The sequence below is a fragment of the Tachypleus tridentatus genome, unplaced genomic scaffold, assembly GCF_004210375.1.
Source record: "Tachypleus tridentatus isolate NWPU-2018 unplaced genomic scaffold, ASM421037v1 Hic_cluster_2, whole genome shotgun sequence".
Taxonomy (NCBI): Eukaryota; Metazoa; Arthropoda; class Merostomata; order Xiphosura; family Limulidae; genus Tachypleus; species Tachypleus tridentatus.
The window spans coordinates 25,451,595-25,477,266 of NW_027467782.1; the positions used below are offsets into that span (position 1 = coordinate 25,451,595).

The 25,672-nt window shown below is 33.3% G+C and overlaps 2 long non-coding RNA genes across 5 annotated transcripts in view; both read right to left on the reverse strand.

The window, feature by feature from the left end:
* Positions 1-25,672, reverse strand: part of LOC143242904 (uncharacterized) — a 176,851-nt gene that overhangs the window by 71,274 nt on the left and 79,905 nt on the right. The window lies entirely within an intron of this gene.
* LOC143242913 (uncharacterized) lies at positions 11,126-23,272 on the reverse strand. Of its 3 annotated transcripts, none has more exons than XR_013023446.1 (3): positions 22,019-23,272; positions 17,234-20,897; positions 11,126-16,503 (listed from the first exon to the last, which is right to left on the reverse strand). It is a non-coding gene; the product is annotated as an uncharacterized LOC143242913 (long non-coding RNA). The 3 variants fall into 3 exon arrangements; XR_013023445.1 differs by having other exon boundaries at positions 17,234-17,392; positions 20,841-22,791; XR_013023444.1 differs by having other exon boundaries at positions 17,234-23,272.

A 25,672-nucleotide genomic window follows, 5' to 3' on the forward strand; every position in this document is an offset into this window, starting at 1 on the left:
GCGATTGTTGGAGCATTAATATTAGCTCTTCTTTTCTTGAATGACGAAATAATATATTTCTGAGACGTTTTTAGGTTTTATTGTGTAACTTCTAGTTCACGGTTTAGTTTTCACATATTTTATTCTTCGCACGCAGTTTTCTGTAATTTAATATATTCACAGTTGCTACGGAATTTTTGCTCAATTTCAGAATGTGCAAGTTTTTTTCATGATTAACTGGAGTGTCACTACATTAGTTAACTGGACTACTTTCTATCTATGGCATTTTGGTAAGGTAACTGATATTTGTTTTAATAAACAAAAAATAACAAAGCTGCTGACAATTTGACAACTGGGAGGTTAGACATCATCATAGTATAGCAGAATCATCAAAAATTGTTTGTTCTCAAAGATGGTAAAAGAAATCTCACTCATGAAAGGGAATATTGAACTTACGGTAATGAACTCTCTTGGATACCGATTTTGCAATGTAAAACGGTGTTATGTACATCGCTGGAGGCAGTTCGACGAGAAGAAATAAAACACTTCTTTTAAATGCGCCTCCGGTGGGTCAGCGGCATGTCTGCAGACTTACAACGCTAAAACCCGGGTTTCGATACCCGTGGTGGGCAGAGCACAGATATCCTATTGTGTAGCTTTGTGCTTATTACAAAACAAAATCTTTTAAATGCGACTGATATTGAGGAAAGTGGTAGATGCTCTTCGAGCGATAGAAAACCTTGAGTGTTCTAGAATATTGTCAAATTCAAGATGTACCAAACTGTCTGTTCAAAAATAACTAAAAAGACACCTAATGTCCAGTATATGACAATAGAATCTAAAGAAAATATACTTTGCTGTAGCTTGGTGCTGATTTTTTGATACAAAGCGCGATATGATGACGTTCAAAGGGTATCAAGGAGAAGAGCAACTCCTGGTGAAGGGTGGGGCAGGTGAAAGCTGTCTCTCAAGTGGTTTGATGACTTTTTTTTTGTCACTGTTTTACACGTACTGGACGTGGTAAACATGAATCCAGAACAAGTTGAATTTTTCTACGTGGTATTCTTGAAATTATTACACTTCTTTCACGGACGTGATCCTCTCAATGTATGAAGAACTCTGGGTTTCAGGATATTTTTCAACATTCGTCAGCGATTAAAAAAATGTGTAGCGGTTTCCTCAGTGTTCTTCACTCGTGTCAATAAATCGAAATTATTTACTAAAATTATTTGAAATAAGAGTCGGATTTAAAAGTAATACAAAATCTTAACACTCCGTTATACAAAACGTCAAAGTGACATAATATCTCGCGCCCGAGTCGCGCCAAACATGCTCGCCCTCCCAGCCGTGGGGGCGTTATAATGTTACTGTCAATCCCACTTTTCGTTGGTGAAAAAGTAGCCCAAGAGTTGGCGGTGGGTGGTGATGACTAGCTGCCTTCCCTCTAGTCTTACACTGCTAAATTAGGGACGGCTAGCACAGATAGCCCTCGAGTTGCTTTGTGTGAAATTCCAAAAACAAACAAACAGACATAATATCACGTAATGTTTCACCAAGTTAACTTATAAAGATGTTGTGACAATAATTTTACTCAGCGTATCCGATAATAAGGAATTCTTTTAAAAAAACAACCCTTATGTTGCACAAATTATTTGTAATTATGCCAAACAATATCAAATTATATAAAGATTAATAATATTTCATAAATAGTGAGAAATAGGAAACAAGATATTTATTAATAACAAAATATTTAATTTCTCGCAGAACTTACTCGCTTCTTCTTTGTGGGTATTTGGGTATGTTTAATGTTTAAATACCCAGGACGGTTAGGTGCACAGGACCTCTTCCTCCATTTCTAGTTTTCATGTCGGCTACTTGTAGGAATTTGTTGTTGTTGTAGATTTTGGGCCAGAGTATTCCACAATACTCCAACCTTTTTTAAGGCAATGTCCATGTCTTGTGTTGCCCTTTTTTTCTTCCTTTATCCACTTTTTTTACTTCTATTCCATTTTTATTTATATTTCTACTCGTTTTTTTCACTTATATATATATATATTCCCTTTTTTCATATATATTTAAAGGAAAAATTAAAATAATAAAGAAAAAGAAGAAAGGAAAGAAGAGAAAAAAATAATAAATAAAAAGCATAAAAAATAAAACTAGTTTTAAGCGTCTAGTGTATGGAAGCCAGCTTGATTTATATTTCTTAAATATATATTTATAGGAGAGAGGTACTTAGGACTATGTTCATCATGTACGTAGTATCTGTCGAGATCACACATTAAAACATTTTTATGCCAATTTTTATTAAAATAGTTTAGTGCATGATGCAAGAGTCTTTCACATATTGGCTCAACGTTTGCATACTTGTGCATGAAGTACTTGTGCGTGGTACTTTATAGGCTGAACTTGAGATTGAATTTTGTATTTTTTGTACTTTCTGTAATTGTTTTTGTTATGATTATCTAGGCAGGAGATGTGTATTCTATTATAGGTCTAATGTATGTTTTGTAAATGTTTATTATATTATCAGGTAATGTACCTTGATTTTTACCTGAAAGACTTCCATAATTTGCTCTTTTCCAGATTCTGATCAGGATATTGTTTGTGTGCTGTATCCACGTTAATTTGGTATCATAAGTTAATCCTAAAAATTTAGCAGAAGTAGCAGTCTGTAAGTGATCCATTCATGTATAACTTTGGTGGATCTTTTAATTCTTTTTTCAGTTTATTTAATCTGCTGAATAATATTACTTGGGTTGTTGGAATATTTATTTTTATTCCATATGTGTGGCAGAATTATTCAAAATTATTCAGGACTAGTTGGAGGTCCTAGTTTACAATGGTAAGAGAGAAAGCAGAGTAAAATAAATTGTAAAGTACTTACTCAAGCACATTGGTAATGATCATAACCCGACAGGAAGACTAACAGGTAAGTTCAAAAACCACCGTCAGTCACCTGAAGTTGGCCTTTTCAGTCCTGGTTCCGGGTTATGTGTCATTATGGCCAGTACCAAAGGGTAAAGTAATAAAAGTTTAAAAACATGCAGCAAAAGTGGAATAACAACTCGCCAGGACGACAAACGGATAGTTCAAACAGCAGCGTTTGTCACCTGAAGTTGGCCCTTCCAGTCCTGGTGTCGAGTTATTTAATGTTCTGGTCATTTTCCAATGTCAAATTGAACTGGAGAGAATGAAACTGTAAAAAAGGAGCCACAATTAAAAAGGTGTAATAAATAAATATGCAACACTTAAATGAGATTAAAAAGATTAATGGCCATTAAAAAACGAAAAACTTCATCAAGGTGGACAGTGTCACCCTAACCAATAACATTGTCCAATGTTACAGATACACCCTGGGAAAAAAACATGTTTAAAATATTGCCGTCGTTGAGAAGTGTAACGATGGCAAGAAAGTAAAATGTGGCTGATAGTGATTTGAGTGTTACACAAACTACACATTAGTGCATCAGTTCCAGATAAAAGAAAACGATGAGTTAAAAAACTTTGAACAATGCATAGTCTAGTCAGAACAACTTCCTCTTTCCGAACCTTACGGAAGCTAGATGGCCAAAGCCCAATATAAGGTTTCATTTGAAAAAGCTTGTTGTCGCGTTGTTCACTCCAAGTGGACTGCCAGCTGGTACGGAGCCGAGCCTTGAATACAAGACCATAGTCCATATACGGAATAGGCACAGTGGTGATAGTGCCGGAGCAGATAGATTTAGCTGCCGTGTCTGCAAGCTCATTCCCACGAATACCAACATGGTCTGGTATCCAGAAAAACTGGATTGAAGTAGCTGCTAATGAGAAATGGGCCAGTCGGTTTTGAATATCAGCGAGAACAGGATGTGAGCCAACGTGTAGCGATTCCAGGGCCAGTATAGAACTAAGCGAGTCAGTATAAATAGTGCAGTTGGAGTACTGGTCAACTTCAATATGATCCAGGGCAAGAGATTATGGCATACAGTTCAGCAGTGAACACAGAAGCTGTAGAGGGGATTTTGCTCACAACCGCCGAACCGCAGCAAACTATAGCAGAGCCCACTGAATTACCTGATTTGGAAGCATATGTATAAATGGGAACGGAATGATTGTTTGAAAGATGTTCATAAAATAAAAGATGGTACTTCCAATCTGGAGTATCTGCTTTTTTTCAGATGACTGAAAGAAAGGTCACATTTGGGGACTGTAATAAGCCATGGTGGGATGGGCTGACCCGTGAAATCTGCAATGTTATTCAAGGACAGACCCAATTCATCTAATTGCGCCTGGATGCGAAGGCCAAACGGAGCAATGGCAGATCGTCTGTTCTGAAAAAGTACGGCCCACTGAGAAAGGAAAACACATCCCCAGGTGGGATGCTTTGGTAAGGAACGAAGTTTTGAATAATATAGTAAAGATAGTTGCAAACGGCGAAGATGCAGAGAAGGTTCATGAGATTCAACATATAAGCTTTGAACTGGAGAGGTGCAGAAAGCCTCAGTGCAGAGTCGAAGTCCTTGGTGATGAATGGGGACCAGCATCTTTAAGGCCGAGGGTCTGGCAGAGCCATAGACCATTGATCCATAGTCGAGTTTTGATCGAATAAAACACGATATACCTTTAACATAGAACATCAATCTGCTCCCCAACTGGTAGTAGAGAGGACACGGAGGATGTTCAGTGCTCTTGTGCATTTGACCCGCAGCTGCTTTAAGTGTGGCATAAAGGTTAGCTTACAGTCAAAGATAAGCCCTAAGAATTTGGTCTCAGGAACCACTGGCAGCGAAACTTCACCGATATGAAGTTCAGGATCAGGGTGAATTCCCCGTTGGCGGCAAAAGTGCATGGAAACGGTTTTAGAGAGAGAGAAATTAAAACCATTCGCCATAGTCCACTTCAGTACACTATTGAGGGCAGTTTGTAGTTGCCGCTCAATATATCTCATGTTCGACGACTGACATGAGATGTGAAAGTCGTCAACATACAACCCATTCGCAATAGTGAGAGGAAGTTGTTCAGTGATGGCATTTATCTTTATACTGAAAATTATGGCACTCAAAACACAGCCCTGAGGGACTCCAAGTTCCTGTACAAAAAAACGGGAGAGTGTCGAACCCACACAACTTGGAATCTTCTGTCCACTAAAATTTTTTTAATAAACATGGGTAAATAGCCACGTAACCCATATGTATGGAGGTCTCGCAAAACGCCATACCTCCATGTTGTGCCATAAGCCTTCTCAATGTCACAGAATATTGATACAATATGTTGGCGTTTGAGAAAGGCTTCTCTGATTGATGTTTCAACACGAATTAGGTGGTCTGTGGTGGAGTGCTGTCGTCGGAACCCACACTGGGTGGGCGAGAGGAGGTTGTTTGATTCGAGAAACCAAACAAGACGAGCATTAACTATCCTTTCTAAGGTCTCACAGAGACAGCTCGTCAAAGCAATTGGACGGTAGTTTGAAGGTATCTTGGGATCTATCCCTGGCTTAGAAAAAGGTAAAATAATAGCCTGGCGCCAGGCATCAGGAAAAACATTCTCCTACCAGATCTGGTTAAAGACAATTGGAAGGACATCAAGAGAAGCAGGAGATAGATGGTGCAGCATGTCATAGTGTACATCATCAGGTCCAACAGATGTACTGCCAGACTGATGAAGGGCCATTTTCAGTTCCATCAGTGTAAAGGGACAATTATAGTCAAAAAGACAGTCAGTTCGAAAGGAAAGAAGTGAACGCTCTGCCCGAGTCTTGATGGCCAAGAAGGTGGAGGAACAAGCAGAAGTGCTAGTGCTAGATACCCGGCAAAAGATTTCACCTAGAGCAATGCTCCGGACATCAGCCACCTCCTGACCATCAGAAAGTGAAATCGAGAGGGGGACAGAATTGTAGTGCCCACTGACCTTTCGAATCCTGTCCCATATGACCTTGGAACTGGTGGTAAAAGATATGCTAGTTGTGAACTTAATCCAAGATTCCTTCTGGCTTTGACGTCTTACCCACCTAGCATGTGCACGGGCCCGTTGAAAAGCGATGCGGTTCGAAAGTGTGGAATATCTATGAAAAGTACCCCAGGCTCGTTTATGAGCCTTCCGTGCTTTGTGGCAAGCAGGATTCCACCACGGACGAGGATATTGTGGAAAACGTGTCGAGGTTTTATGAATACACTGAGCAGCTGCTTGTATAATACAGCCAGTTACCGCTGCCACACAGTCGTCTATTTATGGCTGATTCACGATGGCATGATCAAGTTCTGCGAGAGCAGTGAAAGTGGACCAGTCTGCCTGATCCAGCTTCCACCGGGGCACGTGGGTAGGGTGGCATCGGCCTCGGCCAGTCTCTCTCAAAAGTATAGGAAAATTATTACTGCCTAGTGGATTATTGTCAACCCTCCATGAAAAATGGGAGAATAATGAAGGGGAGCAAATTGAGAGATCAATAGCGGTAAATAACTGACTAGGTGCATGAAATTAAGTGGAAGAACCAGTATTGAAAAGAGAAAGATTGTGATCAGAGAGCATACGCTCTACAGAGCGACCCCTCCCATCAATAACAGCACTTTCCCAGAGGGATGATGTTTATTAAAGTCCCCCCAGGAGTATAAAGGGAGACGGCAACTGTTCAACGAGAGCATCAAGGTCTGATTGACTCACATGTTTCTCCAGGGAACTGGTAGAGAGAACAAACAGTGATGGTATGGCCCAAGGAAACACGGATGGCTGCGGCCTCCAAGGGTGTGTTGAGTGACAAAGACAGGGTGGACACATGCTAGTCAACCAATAATGCCACCTCTCCATGTACTAGTCCATCACACAGCCTGTCATTTCTGTACAGAGAAAACTGCCGAATGGTGACTGTATCAGCAGGTTTTAGAAATGTTTCTTGTAAAGAAAGACATACAGGATTGTAGGAAGCAATCAGTGTTTTGATATCATCCAGATTAGAACGAAAACCTCGACAGTTCCATTGTATCAAGGTGGCCATTTTATTTACGTGCAGGTGAATTGGGCGAACGAATGATTGTTTTGCCTCTTGGGGTGGGAGAAAAAGATGTATCAGAAGAAATGCCTGTATTTGAAACTGAAGGATATGTATCTTGAAGTTTGTTGGAATGTATGGGAGAAACAGAGATGGGTGTGAAAGTCGATTCATCAACCTTTTTTAACCATGCAGGTCAAAAGGCTTTTCATTTTTCTGAAAACGATTCTCTTGGAGGCACAGAGATATCTGTCTGCACTCCCACTGTAGTTGTGGAACGAAGTGCAGCAGCATATGTCCGAGATGGAGTGGCGGGCAGCAATTTCCGAGACTCAGGATAACTAATGTTATGAGTCGTTTTCAAACGCTGCACCTCTTTCTCCTCCAACCATTTTGGGCAAGAACGACAATAGGAAGGGTGAGAACCATTGCAGTTGACGCAATGTGGGTCCATGTCACCTTTATAGGCATCGTGGTCCTTGCCACCACAACGAGCACATGTCAGGGAACCACGATATGATGTCTTTGAGTGGCCGAACCTCTAACACGTCGGAGAGGGTTTGGAATGTATGGCCGTACTCTGAAAATTAGATAACCTGCCTTGATTGTGGCAGGTGCACGTGATGATGTAAATGTCAAAGCGAAGGTATTTGTTGGCAGTGTAACTCCATCTTTGCGAGTGGAAATGCGCCTCACTGCAGAAACTCCTTGAGTGGAGAGACCAGTGAGAATCTCTGACTCGGGGATGTTCTTCAAATCCCTCTCAACAATAACTCCTCGTGATGAATTCAAGGTAGCATGAGGGGTAACCTCAATAGGTATATCCCCAATTGCTGTTGAATTCAAGAGGAGTTTACTGTGGTGGGTTGTGGATGTTTCAACTAATATATCTCCAGATCGAAACTTCTTTACTGACTTTGGAGAGCCAGCAAGACCCTTTAGTCCCTTCTGAATAAAAGGGGACAATTGCCCTAAAGGTTTTCTGAAAGAGAATGTAATATCAGAAAATGAGGTACGTGTGTTACAGATGTTGAAGAGTTCTGCTCAGAGTCTTCATGACGTGGTCGCTATTTTATATAAATTTTTTGAAAGAGGATCCAGAAGAAAAAAGAAAAATTTTGGTACCCACTGACCCCACACACCATAGAGCCCTACGAGGGGACGCACTACAATGTGGAGCACTATACCCAAACACCAGCATCAGGCACAATGTCCACAACACCCGTTGAGAACTTCCAACACTGGTACTTGGTTGACTCTAGCCCAAGTGGACCAGCCGATTGACCCAAGGAGGGCCACCCAAAGGCCGCCCGTCTACAGGCCAAAGTAGTGTGTTAGGGTTGGACCCCTCAACCACCAGGATCCTCTTCTCCCTTTCTCGGGTCGCCACGCAGGCAAACACGTGGGTGGATGTTTAGGTCCCAGAGAAGGTATCCAGACAGAACAGAACCTTCCCTGGGAGGTCCCCTCACCACGTACAGGAATCCACACCGAGGAGTCCTGGAAAAGAGAAGTTGGAAAATGAATGTCAGGGGAACCTTATATATGTAAAAAACGGCTCGTTTGGGTTGAGAATATATTTTACGTAGAGGAGCGAACAACGTTTCGACCTTTAGTCATCCTTTGTGAACCTAACGATGCCGTTTTAACATATATTTCTCTACAAGTGTGTTTTCTCTATATCACTGATTATTATTTCATCAGGGGAACCTTCTCCTTTATTCCAGAGGTTGGTGTCCCCCAAGAAGGGGTAATTAGCCCTATTCTGTTCATCAATATGCCCTTAAAACACCCAAACGTGGAGTATGCATCACAATACGCGGCCGATGTTGTGGTCTGAAAAAGTGCTCCCACCCCATCCGTAACAGCGACAAATCTACAACTGTTGTTAGATAATATTGAAGAATACTGTCAGAAATATTGTGTTAAACCAAACTTACCAAAAATCAATTAGTTACATTCACAAACAAAACATAAAAGAGATCCTTCCAAATTACACACGAGCGAAACACTTCTCCAGACCACAACAAACCTGTTAGATTTAAACTTCAATACGAAATTAACATGGATGAAACATGCAAATAACATATTTAAAAAAAAACTAGAGACGCACAAGTTATGCAAATAATCTAACCGGCAAAAACCAAGGAACCTCACCAGACAACATAATAAAAATCTACAAAACATATATACTATCGAATATGCATTTCCAGTATGGTTAAGCATAGGACTGAAACACATAAATAAAATACAATCAACACAAAACTTAATAATTACTGCAGCACACAAAGTCTCTTGTGGTACATTGTGAAAATTTATGTACCAATATACAAACCACAGCCAACAAACTCTTGCATAGTTCTCTAAATTACTTTTTAAAAATTGACAAAAAAAAAAAAACGATCTACACTGTGAACTTGATCATGACTATAAAAATGATGAAAGTAGACCAAAGTATTAAAGTTAAAAATACATTTTATAATCTAAAAATTTTCAAATTTCCTTTGTGTAACCTGCGAAACCTCCTAATTAAACACCACTCGTTTTTAAACATTCCACACCAAAATTGTGAAACAATCACAGCTATAATACACTTTTTGTTCTGCTTCTACAATAAGAAAATGTGAGATTGTGTGATTATTACATATTTAGTTAATAAACTATAAAAATTCAGAATGACTATTTCAGTCACATGTAATCTAAAATTACACACGAATGGTTTACGTTTTTTTTTTTTTTCAAATTCAAGTGCTTCACTCACATCCTGCTTCCTTCCAACCAACACTTAATTTAAGCACTTTATGTATATGTATGCTTTTTATGTTTGATTTCTTTTATTTTTCCATGGATTTACTTATATGTACACACACACACACACATACTGTTGTTCAGCTTTTTTAACGCGCCTTGCAAGTTTATAAGTCTTTAATCGTTTATGAGTTAACGTTCGTTGTTTTTCACATGTAAATAATATAAATAAGCAATTCTACTTTTAAAATTATTATTTTTCACTGCCTTTTTTCATCAATATCTATGCATATGTACATAATACACATGGTTAAATTCTTGTATTTTAAAATAAGTTCCTTTTTTTGTTAAATGTTTTATGTATTTACAATATTAATATTGTTGTCGAAGTTCAATCATTGAGTTTAATTCTGTTATACAATATATATTGCTGTATTATTAACTGTTTAGCTTTAAGTTTTAATTTGTTGATTGCTTCTATTTCACTCTTGGTAAACGCACAATCAACATTGCGGTGTTATTTCATACATTGATGTTTACAGTCATTTTCACGTTTCTTTTCAAATTTGTTGTTTCTATTGCGATTTCAACATGTTACATTTAATCTAAACTTCTTGTATTAGAAGGAATTTCCACTTTTATAGCATTGTAAACATTTGTTTTTCCTTATATGTTACTTATTGCAAGTTTTAACGTCTTTTATTGTATTTAAGTTGAACAAGGGTTTTATTTTCTATGACAATTATTTTTAGTTTCATGAGAACATCATATGCGAATCTTGTTTCATGGGCTGCATTGTAACATGTTAATTGGGGATAAATGTAAATTAAAGTTGTCTTGAAAACAAGCCTAAAATAAGGGGACAAGAGTGTTGAAGTATGCAAATGTTATATACCTAACATTCCTGTAATTTACATTTCACTACATTATATTTATAAACATTCTAAATTGTAACACATTGAGTCACATGACAAACTAAGCTTAAAGCATCACTTCTTGTAGAGTTTCTGTTTAAGGAACTCATTTACTGTTTCATGGAATAATTGCATTGCATTTTATTTTACCTTGTGCACAGAGAACCACCAAGCAAACATAAAACGAAGCACAGACATCTCTGCATTCTCGTTTCCATTTTCTGCTTGGTAGGCTACACACAGATTGTTTTGTAATAGTCAAAACGTGTTGTGAAAGTTTCCTGCAGCTTTGTAACGTTCTCAAAGCTTTTCATCATTTCTTGTGCGTATGTTTTTCCCGCTGTAAATTAATTTTGAAAAGTAGCTACACACGTCTTTCAGAAAACTAAATCCAGCACCAATAGTTTTGCACAGATCAGAGTGTGTGTGTTATAATTAAATTTCAGATTATCACAGTTGCTTCCACTAGATTTGTGGTGCATTGTTTATAACTACTTAATATTAACAAGAAAAGCATATGTTCTGTGAATTCGTACCAAATTTATTTAACAAGGGGCTATTTTTACATATGTAGTACATACAAAACAAGTAAGATTATTGTGCAGAAATATACAACTGTTCATTTAAACGTAACTTCATAAATTAAAGACTTGGAAAAATCATGATTTAACAAATAATCAATTCTCCCTTTATTCTATTCAAATTAGCTTCCAAATATTTTTAATAATATACCATTACTGTTATAATATAGTTAAAAAAATGATTTTCCTATGTCATTAATGAAGAACTGAAATAAAGATGAAGTTATAATACATATGTAAACATTGAAAACGAAATCCTTTGATTTTATCATCATTTTAATCCTGACACAAAAATGACATTTAATTAGGATAATATAGATTTCTCTATTAAATAAAATAACAATTCAATCCAGTGATATACGAAGGCATTGCAAAGTTGGGGTACTTAGATAGGCATGCAGATTTTATAATGACTGAAAGTATAAAGAGTTGCTAAAACCAGCTCAATCTATGGAGTCCTGGGATTAAAAGCAAAACACAGTCAACCTTGAGTCATCATCGATATCTTGTTAAAAAAAATTATTATAACTACAACTTTCTTTCAAAACTGCATATTCAACAACAACCAAAAAAACAAGGTTCTTCAACATTGGATTACAATCCTATATCAGTGAAAAGGTTGTTTTTTTTTGTAATATACAAATACATTGGTTAGCTTGTATAGACCAAGTCAGTAACTGTGGTGCAACATAGCTACAAACAAAAAATGTAAGGTGGTTTGCTGAGGACATCATGTATCATCTACAGCAAACATCTCGGAGCTAAAGACCAGTATAACAAATGTCAGAGCTGCTGATATTGAGATGTTGCAGCAAACATTGACTGAAATTAAACATCAGTTAAACCTGCTGAGAGCCACTAATGGTGCACATGTAGAAGTCTATCAACATGTCAATAAAATCTGATGAGTTGTGTTACAAGAAAGAAAACTACATGATTGTATTTCCTTAAGTAGTTAATTATTAAATTTTAAAATAGGAATGATAATTTTGAATACTTTGAATTTTAGTTGTGAGCTTCAGCCATTTCTTGTGGACTTACGATAAGAATTTTAAAGTAACAAACATTGCTGTTGAAATATGAACATAACATTTAACGATTCTTCCATTTTTGCATACAAAATGAAAAGGAGTCAAAGCAGAATGAAAACACTCAATGAATCCCAGTAAATACACATTCTGCTCAACTTGTCATAACTGTTTGGATTGATATATTTGACAACAGAAAAACATCTTATTGAAGTATGCTTGTTTGTTATTGGATAAAACAATATAGTTTCATATAATATAGTACTGGTAAATACAAACAAATTACTGTTTAAAACATTAAAAATAAACACCAGCTAACAAAACAACACTAAGTATACAATTAACTTTTAATGTATTCTATCCATTCATCCATCCAATATTTTCAGAAACCAAAACAAATAATAAATATACTGTGTACATAAACATATAAATATAGCTCTATATACAACTCAAGCAAAAAAATGGTATTATTAAATAGGATAAATTTACGAAAAATTTATAAAATGATTTTATGGAAATTGTTTGGTTTGCACACAAAAGGCACTTAAAAACTATCTCCCAAAAACTCAGCAATAAAGGTATGGACAGATAGTTACAATAAACTATTCTGTGGAAATAAAAATGTACCCCACAAACAAAAAAAATTACAACGTACTGTGCAGATAAATATCTTTCTTAGTTACAAAACAAAAAAACATTCCACAAAACTTTATTTCTTCAAACTGAAAAATATCAACATCTAACACAACCAGAAAAATAAGTATGTTATACAGTTTCTTTGTAGCAGTTATAAGTTTATAATGATTAATAAAATATTTTCCAAACACACACACACACAAAAATAGTTCTGACTTGTTTTATTTGAAATATAAATATTATGTTTTAAAGTTAGTTTCTCTGATCAATATTTATCATTAACACAAAAGCAAAAGCATGACAATATTATCAAATTTTATAACCTTTTAACGAGTGTTAAAATCCCAATTGAGTTAAATGGTTTTAGCTGTTTCCAGAAGTGTAAAACTAAACATAAAGAGGCACTTCATAGTTCAAAACATCAAAGCAATATACACATATTTACACTAATTATTCATGTCCACAGTAACATACAATTCTGAAAAAAAATTGCCTATGATCAAAACAAAGTAATACAAAAGGCTGGGACAAGAAACAACTAAATGGTGAACATTCAAGAGTAAGCAGATTGAATCATGATGTGAACACTGAAGTTACCTGACAAAATGGATTTTAAACAACTACGAGTTTTATGAAAACATTTAAGAAACACAGGGCTGATACCTTACAGAAATTTCCACCCTTCATGATGGTTATTAGCTTACAAATATTTTGAACCCTTAAGACAACTGATGGTCACAGAAAATTTTAACCCTTATCACTAATCTTTGTAACTGTTGAAGGCCTGTGCAAGGGAACTTGCACTATCATAAACAAATTGTTTTATATTAGTTAAAGGCCACTCTGACTTTTTTTCACAACAAAAAAACAAAAACAAAACATGAAAGTTTTTACTCACTATCTAAACATGGCTATCTTTTGCTAGAATTTTATATTGTTCTGTACCCTTTTATTTGTCTGAATCTCTTCAGTATCTGATATGATACATGATAGGTATTCCATGAATTAAAAAACAACAACTACATGATGTAGTATTGTATTTGTACTAACATAAAATAATATGCAAATCACGAGTACTAAGCCTTCTGTTTACAATCAGTAACAGGAGTAATGTTACAAAAATTCTTCTTCATTAACAAATGTTACTAGTAGTTCTAGTGCTGTAAACATCTACAAGTTTGGGACCTTCAAAATTGGTATTTCTATTTCATGTAACAAATAAATTAAACAAACAGAAGCAGAAACAGTATAGTGTAAGAGACAAAAAAAAAGAACCCTTAATGAGCAGTCAAATTTATAAATGAAAAAGCATGAATGATATTAAAAAAAGCAACACTTAATGACTGTAATTATGAAAAAAAATGGATCTTAACATATTTTTCATGAAGTATGTATTATTCACACAAACAAAGTAAATTATATTACCTTATTATTAACTGAAATGGACTATTCCACTAAAACCTCTTTGCAAAGGAAAAGTATTTAACTACACCATCTACCAGATAGTGGGGTTTATTTAATGTAAAGTACAAAAAACTGTTGAAAATTATACCCCATAATAACCTGATGATGTATCATTCATTATGAGCCTAAAATGTACAGTACAACATAGCTGATAATTATTTTATCTAATTAGTCAATTACAATTCAACCAGTAGCATACTTATATGACAAGTAAAACGCACAATTTTAAATGTTTCATAAAAGTTAAGCACAACTAACTTCTTTCAGTGTCAAATTATTAGAGAAACATGTCAAACATTATTCCCATTTTTAAAAATCTTTAAAAGTTCTTTTCCCATTTGTAGACTATCCTAGACTAAACATTTCTTACAAGCATGAGATGTGAGATTTATTTCAAAATAAACTGAACACTGGCTTTCAGATATGAAGCACGTAAATGTGTTTAATATTGAGTAAAAACCAGCTGCCAGCTCTAAGTGTCTGATGTAAGTAGAGGATGAAAAGTCAGTTTATACAAATTATACTACTGTGTAATATTACTACAGACATATTTGTTTTGTATATGTAACAAACAAACTGAATTATTCTATAGTAGTAACATCATATGCTCTTCTCCATTAGTTTGGTAAACAACTTTGTCAAATTATTTAGTGCCACAAAACAGTCACCTTATAGCAACATCAAGGTACAGCACAGTGAGAACCATTTAGCCACTTTTTCATGGTTGTGGTACCATTTGTTTGTTTGTTTTTAGCATCTCCCACTATATTAGAGTACACCATATTAGCAGGGTAACAATCACATTACCATTTTTATTTCCTTGTCATAGTACTGTGTTTTTCTAGTGTTTGCCATTAGGTTGCAGCAGTTGTGGTATAGTAACAATCATCTGGCCATTTTTTGGATTATTACAACACAATGTATTATTAGTTCCCTTCATTATGTTACAGCATACCAGTCAACTATACCTAAATTATTGTACATAATACTAACTGTTCTCTCCTGTATTGTCTGCTTACCATTTTACTTCACCACATACCAGGTTGACAATTTTACTTTGCATCTACATGAAGATCTTTATTCCAGTAATAACTGGGACAACACTTGAGAAACTGTATTATGTACCATTCTAAAAATCTCATAAAGGTCCTTGGTGTTTGTTTTGAAAACACATCTTTACAGATATTGTTTATACAGATGACTATCTTAACACAACTATATCAGTGTGTTGAATCATAAAGAAGACAGTTTAGATCTATCATAGCTGCTATTTATTAGACCACAAGGTTTGTTTATATTCTAATATCTGTATGTAACTTTACAATTAGTTGTTAAGTTATATTCAGAAAACACAAGGAATTCAGTTGTGTCACAACAACAGTTTATAAGATGATTCAAGTTCATTTTCTACTATCTATATACTACCTTGAGACGAAACAGTTATGAGCTAGCTATTAAATATGGAAAATTAGAAGAGAACTATAACCCTGACCCGTGTTTAATGTCTTTTTTTTATTATTTGTGTTATGATCACAATTTAATTATAATATCAAACTTCCCTCAGAATCACACTCTTTCCCTATTCTATAACACAATAAATGGGCTAAACAAAAAGCGATTTAAAACTGAGAAATAAAGCAACACATGGGTCAAATAATTTTAATAATTTAGTGTCATAAACGTTTTTGTCTCTCACAAAATTTTAAAACTATATAGCCAAATAATCAAAAACTGGTCAATATATTTTGTTAGAAATAAGTAGAAAGTGCATTTCTTGGCCTAATTTCCCTTTATGGCAGACATTCACATGGAAAGCTCTGCTGCTAGAACGATCCATTTTTTAACAAAACTGTGGTAATGATAAGAATCTTTATATTTTATTAATGTTAACTGAAAGCCTGGTTCACTCACTTCTCAGAATAATTGATATCAATGTTCTTGACATTGAACAGTCACATTTTACTTATTCATTAAACACACAAAAAACTGAATGGATACTTTCCATCAAGCCAGTAATTATAGGAAACTAAAATATGTAACAAAGGGAAGAATTAAGTACAATTATACTAATCACTGTTTAATGTTAACTGTCCGAGCTGTTTTAGGACAGTTTCTACCAACTTCTTCTTGTCTCGTTGATTCTTTTCTAATGCTGAAAATACATTTTTCTTCTTGTCTGCTTCTCTCACCTTTAAGGGAGTAAAGAACATTAATTCACACTAAAAGTATGGATAGGTCAAATTAATATTTTAAAAAATTAGTAAATTATATTATCCTTTTCATTCACAAACCTGAACAAGACCTACCTAAAAAAAATAAGACCCTTTGAAAAAATGTTGCATTATTTGAAACTTGTATTTTTTAGCAATAATTTTATTTCTAAAACAACTTGAAAGGTAGTAATACACTTTTCACAAATAAATAAACATTGAAATTGGTTCAAAAGCATGCATTATAAAATATAAAGTGTAAACACACCATTGTAAAGTAAAAAAAAAAACAACAAACTTTTTATCTTTATAACACAAATTTGCCCTAAACAATGTTCTAGGTAACACTGCATAACAAATCATTTGCTACTAGAGAAAACTCAAGTGATTCTTGGTAATTAAATAGTTTTGGTTTCAGATATGTAATCAGAATTTGTCCAACACCTCTAGATTTTAAGATACTGTAGTATCTCACCATTTTATCAACAATATGTGTAATACCATACAATCAGCTCAGTTCAATAGGTTTATACTGTGAAATTAAGTTTACATAGAAAGTTTAATGGACAAAAGTAATACATTTTTGATAACTTCGAACAGTAACTGTGTTGTATTGGTGTAAAACTCCATATATATTGTTCATCTGTGCTATTTGTTCTTGATAAAATTATAATGACTTCCACCAATTTTGCTTCATTCCCATGCTCACCTTTTCTGCCCAGGAACATTTGAGGAGTCCCTCAACTGAGCTTAAAATGGGCAGAGTGATACACCTCTCTCTCAACTGCTTTTCACTCACTAACTCAGTTGGTTACTTTGTCTGGCTCTGTGCACACTCAAAACAAAGTCCATCTTCCTCACATCATACCTGTGATATAATCAAATAAAATCAAAATTTTGTTTTTAAAATATTTTAAATTAGTTCTCTAAACATAATTCTTTTATACTTTTTAGATAATTATTTGATGTACTGGCTGCTTTCACTTCAAGTAAAGTCCAAAAACCACCTAAACAGTTTATGCTACATTTGTGTTGAACAGTTTCCAAATCTGGCTTCACACAGTGGCTAAATAAAAGAAGAGAAATATTGTCATTTACAATTTCAATGATACAGTGTGAGCCCAAAGATCATCTAACTAACTGTTATTTTTGCATTAATATTTCTGGATATTCAGACAAAACTAAACAATACACTAAATATCCAGAGATTGCATCTGTGATGAAACCAGTATCTCATGGGGATGATTTTCTTGTGTCCAGCAGCAAAGTGGGAAATAGAAGTTATACTGCAAAAAAGACAATGAATCATCTTTACTTCCTTCATTTAGTAATTTTACCCCTGTGGCATCTCAGCATAAACTGCCTCATCTGTTCACACAAGATGAGCTAAATGATCAGATTTGTGACTTGTTTTATACTGAAACAGCATGGGAAATTTCATTTACGGCATTGGAATTTATCATAAAAGTCTTGCTTCTCACTACAGCACGCAAGATACTTTGTGTTTCTGTACAAATGTTGATGCACTAATTGAAGAATCAAGTAGTGATTATACTCTCAAGAAAGAAAACATTTTACCAATACATCTAAAGTTAGTGTGAAAACTGTGCTTTTACATAATGGGAACACTGAGCCATTGGTTCCTGTTATTAATGCTGTGAACATAACAGAACATGCAGCTTATACCTGAAGCAATCAAATATCCACTACTGCTCAGTCCATAAATTGAGTATACCAAACACTGTAGCTTTTTGTCTGTCTGGGATAGCCGATATCATAAAATTCATTTTAAAAAAATGGAATGGCCAGTGAGAGAATTACGTTCCAGGAAAACAGAAAGTTGAGTTCCAACTTTCAGTGAATCATCAAGATATATTTCTTCCATCACTCCATCTGTCTTATAAGTTTCAAAAAGTTAGTGAAGTAAAACTAAAAGGTGGTATCTTTGTTGGGCCACAGATTTGGGAAGTGCTGATGAATGGTGATTTTGAAACATTACTCAGTCAGAAAGAACTTACTGCTAGGAAATCACTCAAACTGGTTGTTAAAATTTTCTTAGGAATTTACAGAGATGAAAACTATGTTGTGACAATTAATGATATCCCTGAGAACAAGAGGAAAACTGGGTCCAAGATGTCACAAAAGTTACACTTCTCACACTTTTAATTAAGCAGATCTAGGTGCAGTGAGCAATAATCTTGGTGAGCACTTCCCTCAAGATATGTCTATAATAGAACAGTAACATCAAGAAAGACAGTGGAATTCTGTGATGACGGAAGATTACTGTTGATTCTTATAGCATGAAACTAACAACATACATAAAAGATGCAACAAGTCAGTCAAGTATTTTGTAAAAAGAAATAAAAAATAATACCATGATGAAAGTTTTAAACATAGCTTCAGTGTATTTTCAGTTTTTGAACATTCTTAAATGCAATTTTTAACAAATAAAGTTATCAGAGAGAGTTATTTTCACAATATATCAGAATATTTAGAATAAACCTAACATAGCTCAAAAACTAGAGGTGATCAGTAATATTCAACAATTTTTTAGAATCAGGACCAACAAACTACTCATGAACAGTTGTATTTTTATTGTAGTATAGAAGCATCTTTTTTGTACAGTGTAACTTCTAAACATATAATTACTGTGCAAAATTACTCAAACACTTATATGCTTTACATCTTTCTAAAAAATTACTTTGATTCAATGACTTAAGGATATTTCAACACATAAACAAAAAACATGAATTTTATCTCATAAGTACAACTCAAAGCTGATAGTTAAAGCCATATATAACTTCCATTATAAAGATGCTTACACATAGAACAGCCTTAAATATAAAATTTTTAAAATTACTTACAGATCAACCTATACAAAATATATACTTCATGATATTCCTACAAGTATCTATATTCTTACTTATTCCAACTAACAAGACATGCTTTAACAGATATGAGATGTTCTTTCATTATAAAAAGCCTAGACACCTAGTTATCATAAAATAAAAAGTTAAGAAAAACTATCATATTTATATGCAAGAAAGTATCAATTAATTGTGCAAATTTGTGGTAAGCACTGTTAAATATATGAATAAACAAACATTCTGAATTTAAGTGGTTTTCTATTAAATGAACCTAATTATGGCTAAATTAACTAACACATTCATGATCATTAACTTCAAAATGTAAAATAGAATTTTAGTTATAAACATTATACCATAAATTTAAGATTTTATTTCTATCTACCTTAGAAAAATAATATATTGACAATATTTATCTACTTTGTATTCAATGTTTTATTACTCTCACATTACACGTGGAGATGAAAATCTAAGAATGTTTATTTAATTTGAAGCATTGGAACCTATCATCTTGTGAATATGTGCAAATTGTATGCATGTATGATTAACTGACTACACAACAGACATTCAACTATTATTAAACTCTTGACAGTTAAAATTGATTCATTAATAATTATGGTATTAATACAGAGAATTCTCAGGTTATGTTTAATATATTACAATGATAAAAAACATCTATGGAGAGAAACTTTTTGGTAATAAAATCTACAACTTTTTCCAACTTCTGTCTCAAAACAAAATACCTATATAGTTCAAATAAAAATTAAATGAGTAATGAATATTATGTACGTCTAACATATCACCATACTTATGATGATCAGAAGGGTGTCATGGAACCCTCAATGCAAGCAAATTTTTTGCTATAATCCCAAACACAAGATTCAGCTGCTTAGAAGGTTTAGTTTTGTTCTCAACACATATCTTAAGATAACAATGCAAAATAATCTTCATAAACAAATATATATATATATATATATATATATCAAACAATTTAACCAATACTAAAAATAAACTAACATTAAAGAAAGAAAAATAAAACATTACTTTATTTAGAGTCTACAACTATTTATCATCTTACCTTCATTCTTTCTAAATTTGTATTTACACCTGTCAAAGGCTAGTTGAGAAACTAAATAAGACTTAACTTTTAATTTAAAAAATGAAACATGACATCTTGCAGGACTTGTCTTGGAGTAAGACATCAATAGTATCAGGTATCTTAAGGGCAACACATAACTAGGTAACTAAACATACAATGTTTCAGGTGGCTATACGTTTTCTTTTTCCTTTTTTAAAAATCAAAAGATGCATAACAATTATTGGAAAGACTTTAACAATTTATAATAAAGCAGTATAATAGTGACATTTAAAATTAACTTTGATTACTTATATGTTCCACTTACTTTTCAAGCAGAACTACAGCAACTTGTGGGTTTACCCTTAAATACTTACTATTTTCTTGTCCATAGTCATGAAAGTAGGTTGCCCAGTCCCATGTCAAGAAAAGATCTAGAAGTTATAAGAAAATATAACAACAAAAATTCTGCAAGAAAAATTCCAGTGCACCAAAATAAAGTAAACTGTTATATGTAAATTAACTAACAAAAATTACATGAAGAAGGAATTGTACACCATAAGTCAGAAAGTAATAATAAGAAATCAGTTTTAGTGAAAGGAGACTGATGGACTCTGTGACAAAACTAAAATAATTGGAAGATGTGATATCGAAAAATATATGTAACTATTTTACTTAGTAGAGTTTCCACAGTTAATACATCTTTAATTATGTTTATTTGTTTGTTTTTGAATTTCATGCAGGAGGGCTATCTGCACTAGCCATCCCTAATTTAACAGTGTAAAACTAGACGGAAGTCAACTAGCTATCCCTAATTTAACAGTGTAAGACTAAACGGAAGTCAGCTAGCTATCCCTAATTTAACAGTGTAAGACTGGAGGGAAGTCAGCTAGCTATCCCTAATTTAACAGTGTAAGACTAGAGGGAATTACGTACTTTACATTCACACTTAGACACAACTAGCTATCATCTGATCTTAACATTAGTAACAGAAGGTGTATTTAATGGCCTAAATATAAGCATTGGGTGTAAAACATTATTGTAACAAAGGCTTAGTTGAAACACTACTCCACTGAAACCCTTGGTAACTTTTATCTTACTTTTGTCTATACCTCAATGTTAATAAACAACTGAAAAAAATATAAATAAAATGCTATCTAACTTATCATGGTGCAATAAGTGAGCCTCGGGTATTATTTGTTTTATAATTAAGCTTAAAAATGTACTGTGCAATAACTTACTCTAAACTCAATAAAGACAAAATATCAATTCTAAATCTAAATAATTTCTGAATTAAATTGCTTTGTTGTATCACCAAAGTTAACAAGTATAAAAAACAAACCAATATGTATATTAAACATTCACAACATAAATACCATAGTTGACCTGACAATATCAATTGGGAGTTTTGTTACAAAACAATGATATAAATTGTAGACCATTACTATTAAAACAAAGAAGCATGACACAAACTGTTTATTATATATATTAACACCAGAGGGACATTTAGTGTTCCTTCTACCACACACATTATACTCTTTAACACTGTAAATACCTGACAGCCATAAAGCTTCTTATTTCCAAAGAATGCAACATGTAGATCTTCAATGTTTTCAGTTTACTAAAATGTTTAGTTAAAATAAAGTTATTTCAATTTTTAAGTCCATCTCATGCTACGTTTATCATTTTTATAAAGTACTTCATAACTTAATGTTTCATGAAAAATTCAAAATCTTCCTGTTAACAGTAAGCAGAGCCAATCTTTATACATATACTCAAAAAGTGATTTACAAAACCATAACTTTTATCTCTGTATTTCTATAGACTGGTGGAACTTTTAAGCAAATAGGTCTATTCAGATACCAATAACTATTTTGAATCTATTCAATGTCACACAGCGTGGCTTTCAAATGCATAACTAAACTTTTGGAAAAGAAATATCAATAACTAACATACTGAGCAAGAGCAAGAATTTAAACTGAACAAAATACACTATTCATTTCAAGCAGGCCAAACTAACCTACCAATCCTTTGACTATTTATGTGCATGTGAAACTGAATGAGTGTTTAAATTTTTATCAGTACAACATATAACCCAATAAAGGTGACATAAAATATTTTAACTAGATTGACTGTTCTTTTTTCAGGATAATATAGAGCAATGATTAGTAGGGCACATTACAAGTACAGATGTTGATGTCATTTATGTCAATAATAACAGAAGACATTCCTGTCATGTTTAGATGTACATAAAAAAATGTGTGCATTACATGAAAGATGGCAGTGACAACAGTTAAAAAATGTTAAAACAGTTTTCACAGAATAGAAAAATAAAAAGGAATGGGAATTACAGAAAATGATAATGTGAAGAAATATATAGGAAACAATACTAATATATGGGAAATAGAAAAATTAATAAAAATATAGGTGATATTAATATGCAGGTAACAAAAACTAATATATGGGAAATAAAAAAATGAATAAAAATATAGGTGATATTAATATATAGGGAACAATACTAATATACCGGAAATAGAAAAATGAATTAAAATATTGGTTATTAATAAAAAAAATTACAAAGTTGTTTTGAAATTTTTTTAAGAGATTCACAAAGGTCATTAATTCTATGACTAAGAATGATGTCATTCTGTTGTAGAATTTAACAATGCTATCCAATAAACATCCTTAATTTCTTTCTAAAAGTGGAAAAGATTCACAAATAACAATGAACAGTTATGTTGAAACTTGAGAAAAGTAAATAACCTTAAACAATATCAAACCTAATGAAGGACAGTTGCTTGAAACACTAGTTAAATAATGCAACTGTTTTGTCCTTTTAACTTTAGGTGTTTATAAAACAATATTTCTTTTGTGAAGTAAGAGAGGATTCCATATACTGTAGACCAGCACAGTGCTTCCTTGTACCTAGACAAGCATGAGACCTGTGCAAGTAAAACTTTATGCAACCTTCCCTAACAATGGCTAGTGACCAATAAAAGCCAGCCTATTAACCTGAGACACACACAAGATCATCCTCTAATACAAAGAAAAAGCAATATGCAACAAAATTCACATAATACAAACTTGAAACTCCCTTAAGTTAAAAAAAAGAAAAAACAGACCTCCATGATGGTCACTGAATATTAAAACTACTGTGTATATATAAACCAGTCTCTGTATCAAAAAGACTAATGACTGATTTTCAGCCACGACCACTAAATAAATAGTTATTTGAGATTTCCAAGAATATGGAAGCAGATTATTAGTCAAAACACAGGATAAAAGTAATGAGTAACTAGTATCTAATAGTTAATAAAAAAAAAAAAAGTTATCATTTAACAATCAGACAGAAGTGACCATACAGGTTACTAACCATGACAGTTCATGAGCATCAGAACTATGGGATGAACTAAACAAATACAAAAACTTGTTCACCCTTTACCATTCAGATAACTAGACTAGACTGATGTTTCAGGCAAGACTAAGAAAAGAGGATACTAAAGTATTCTAGAGATGTTTCTCAAGCAAATTAGAATGACCAAATACAAAGTTCACCAAAATGATTATTGCAGAAGTAAACAATCTGATTAACAATTACTTTGAAATTCTTTTAAAGCCTGTAGAAAGGTCTAGTGATTTAGTCAACAGAAAAAATATAAAAAAAAGAGATAAAAGCAAATAACTTCATGAAGAAATCACAATTCCAAGAATTATGTGACAAAATAAATCACTCTCATTTACAGCTGTGATAAGACATGTAACTGGTTACTCGAAGTTCAAGAGAGCGAAGTCAACAAAAAATGTATCAATTACAAACATATATGTGACATTTATAATCACAAGTACAAATGCCATAAATACATTGACGGATGTCACTGACAATGAATGTAAATCTCGTGTATATATTTGGTTCCCAGATACACAAAAAGTGTTCTTGACTGAAGCCAACAGGCAAAAAATTCCACATTAAAATGCACACAGAAGCATTTAAATGACATAGTCTTAAGTACTCACATCAGAAACTCAATGATGAATAGTGTTGATAAACAAAATAACACTGAAAGTCACGCGTTTATCTGATCAGAACAGCAGCATTTTAAAATTAATTTATATGCAAATTACTGAATTATGTGCAAAATTTAATTAAACATCTTTACAATCCATGCATGTGAATGAAATTAACGTTATAGTATATAATTTAATGTTTATGTTATCCAAGTTTTAATTCTTTGTTGCAACAGAAACATTTAAAATAAATATTTTGCTCACATAGTTTGCTTGTCACATGATCCAAGTAATATAAAAAAATCTCCAATTTAACAGAAACTGACTGTAAACACATAAGCTCACAATGCACACAACTGTCTAGATGCCAATGTATTTTCACATGTCCTTTGAGACATACGATATATGCAGTCTTAGAACTCAATCCACTGCAAAAGAGAAATAGATTTTACAGCCTTTTATGGGTGGTATGCCAATCTTCTATACTTTGGAAACAAATTTATGATGTACAAGTAATTAGTTAATACAAGTGTACAAAGCTGTTATAAAGAGCTCAGTTTACACTCCATTCCACCAACAGTTAATATGAAATTGGTGTACAGTTTTTGTACTGAAGTCGAAGTAACAGCCTGCAGTACTATTGTCTCACAGCACTTACAGTGGTTTGTTACCTCAAAATGCTATAGTTAGAGACAGTTGAACTGTACTTAAATCTAATTTTTATATTTTAGTTGACTATGTATAATTTATGTTTTAAAAATCCTATTTGAGTGCTTTAATTGTTTTTATAAGCTTAACTTGTTACATGGATTGTGAAAGCTTTATAAACAAGATGGTATCTATAACAGCCATCCTGTTTTGGCAACACATCTATGTGGGGAATTTGTCAAAATAACTTCTTCATAAAAGGCCTATTGGTATCAGTTAACATATCAGAATAAATAGACAAAGAATTTTAAAGGAGAATTAAAATAAACTATAAATGAAAAGATAAAGATGTTAAATTACAAATATGTGAAAAAGATTACAGTGAATTTCTAATAGGTATGTAACATTTTGTTAATTTAAAAACAAATGATGAGTTAGTAATATGGTGCATAAAAGAGAAAACCAGTTAAAAAAACAGCAACTGATGTTCATTTGTAAGGTTCTAGAGGTTATGCAAATGAAATGTAAAACTGTAAGGTAAAAAAGTATTATTTTT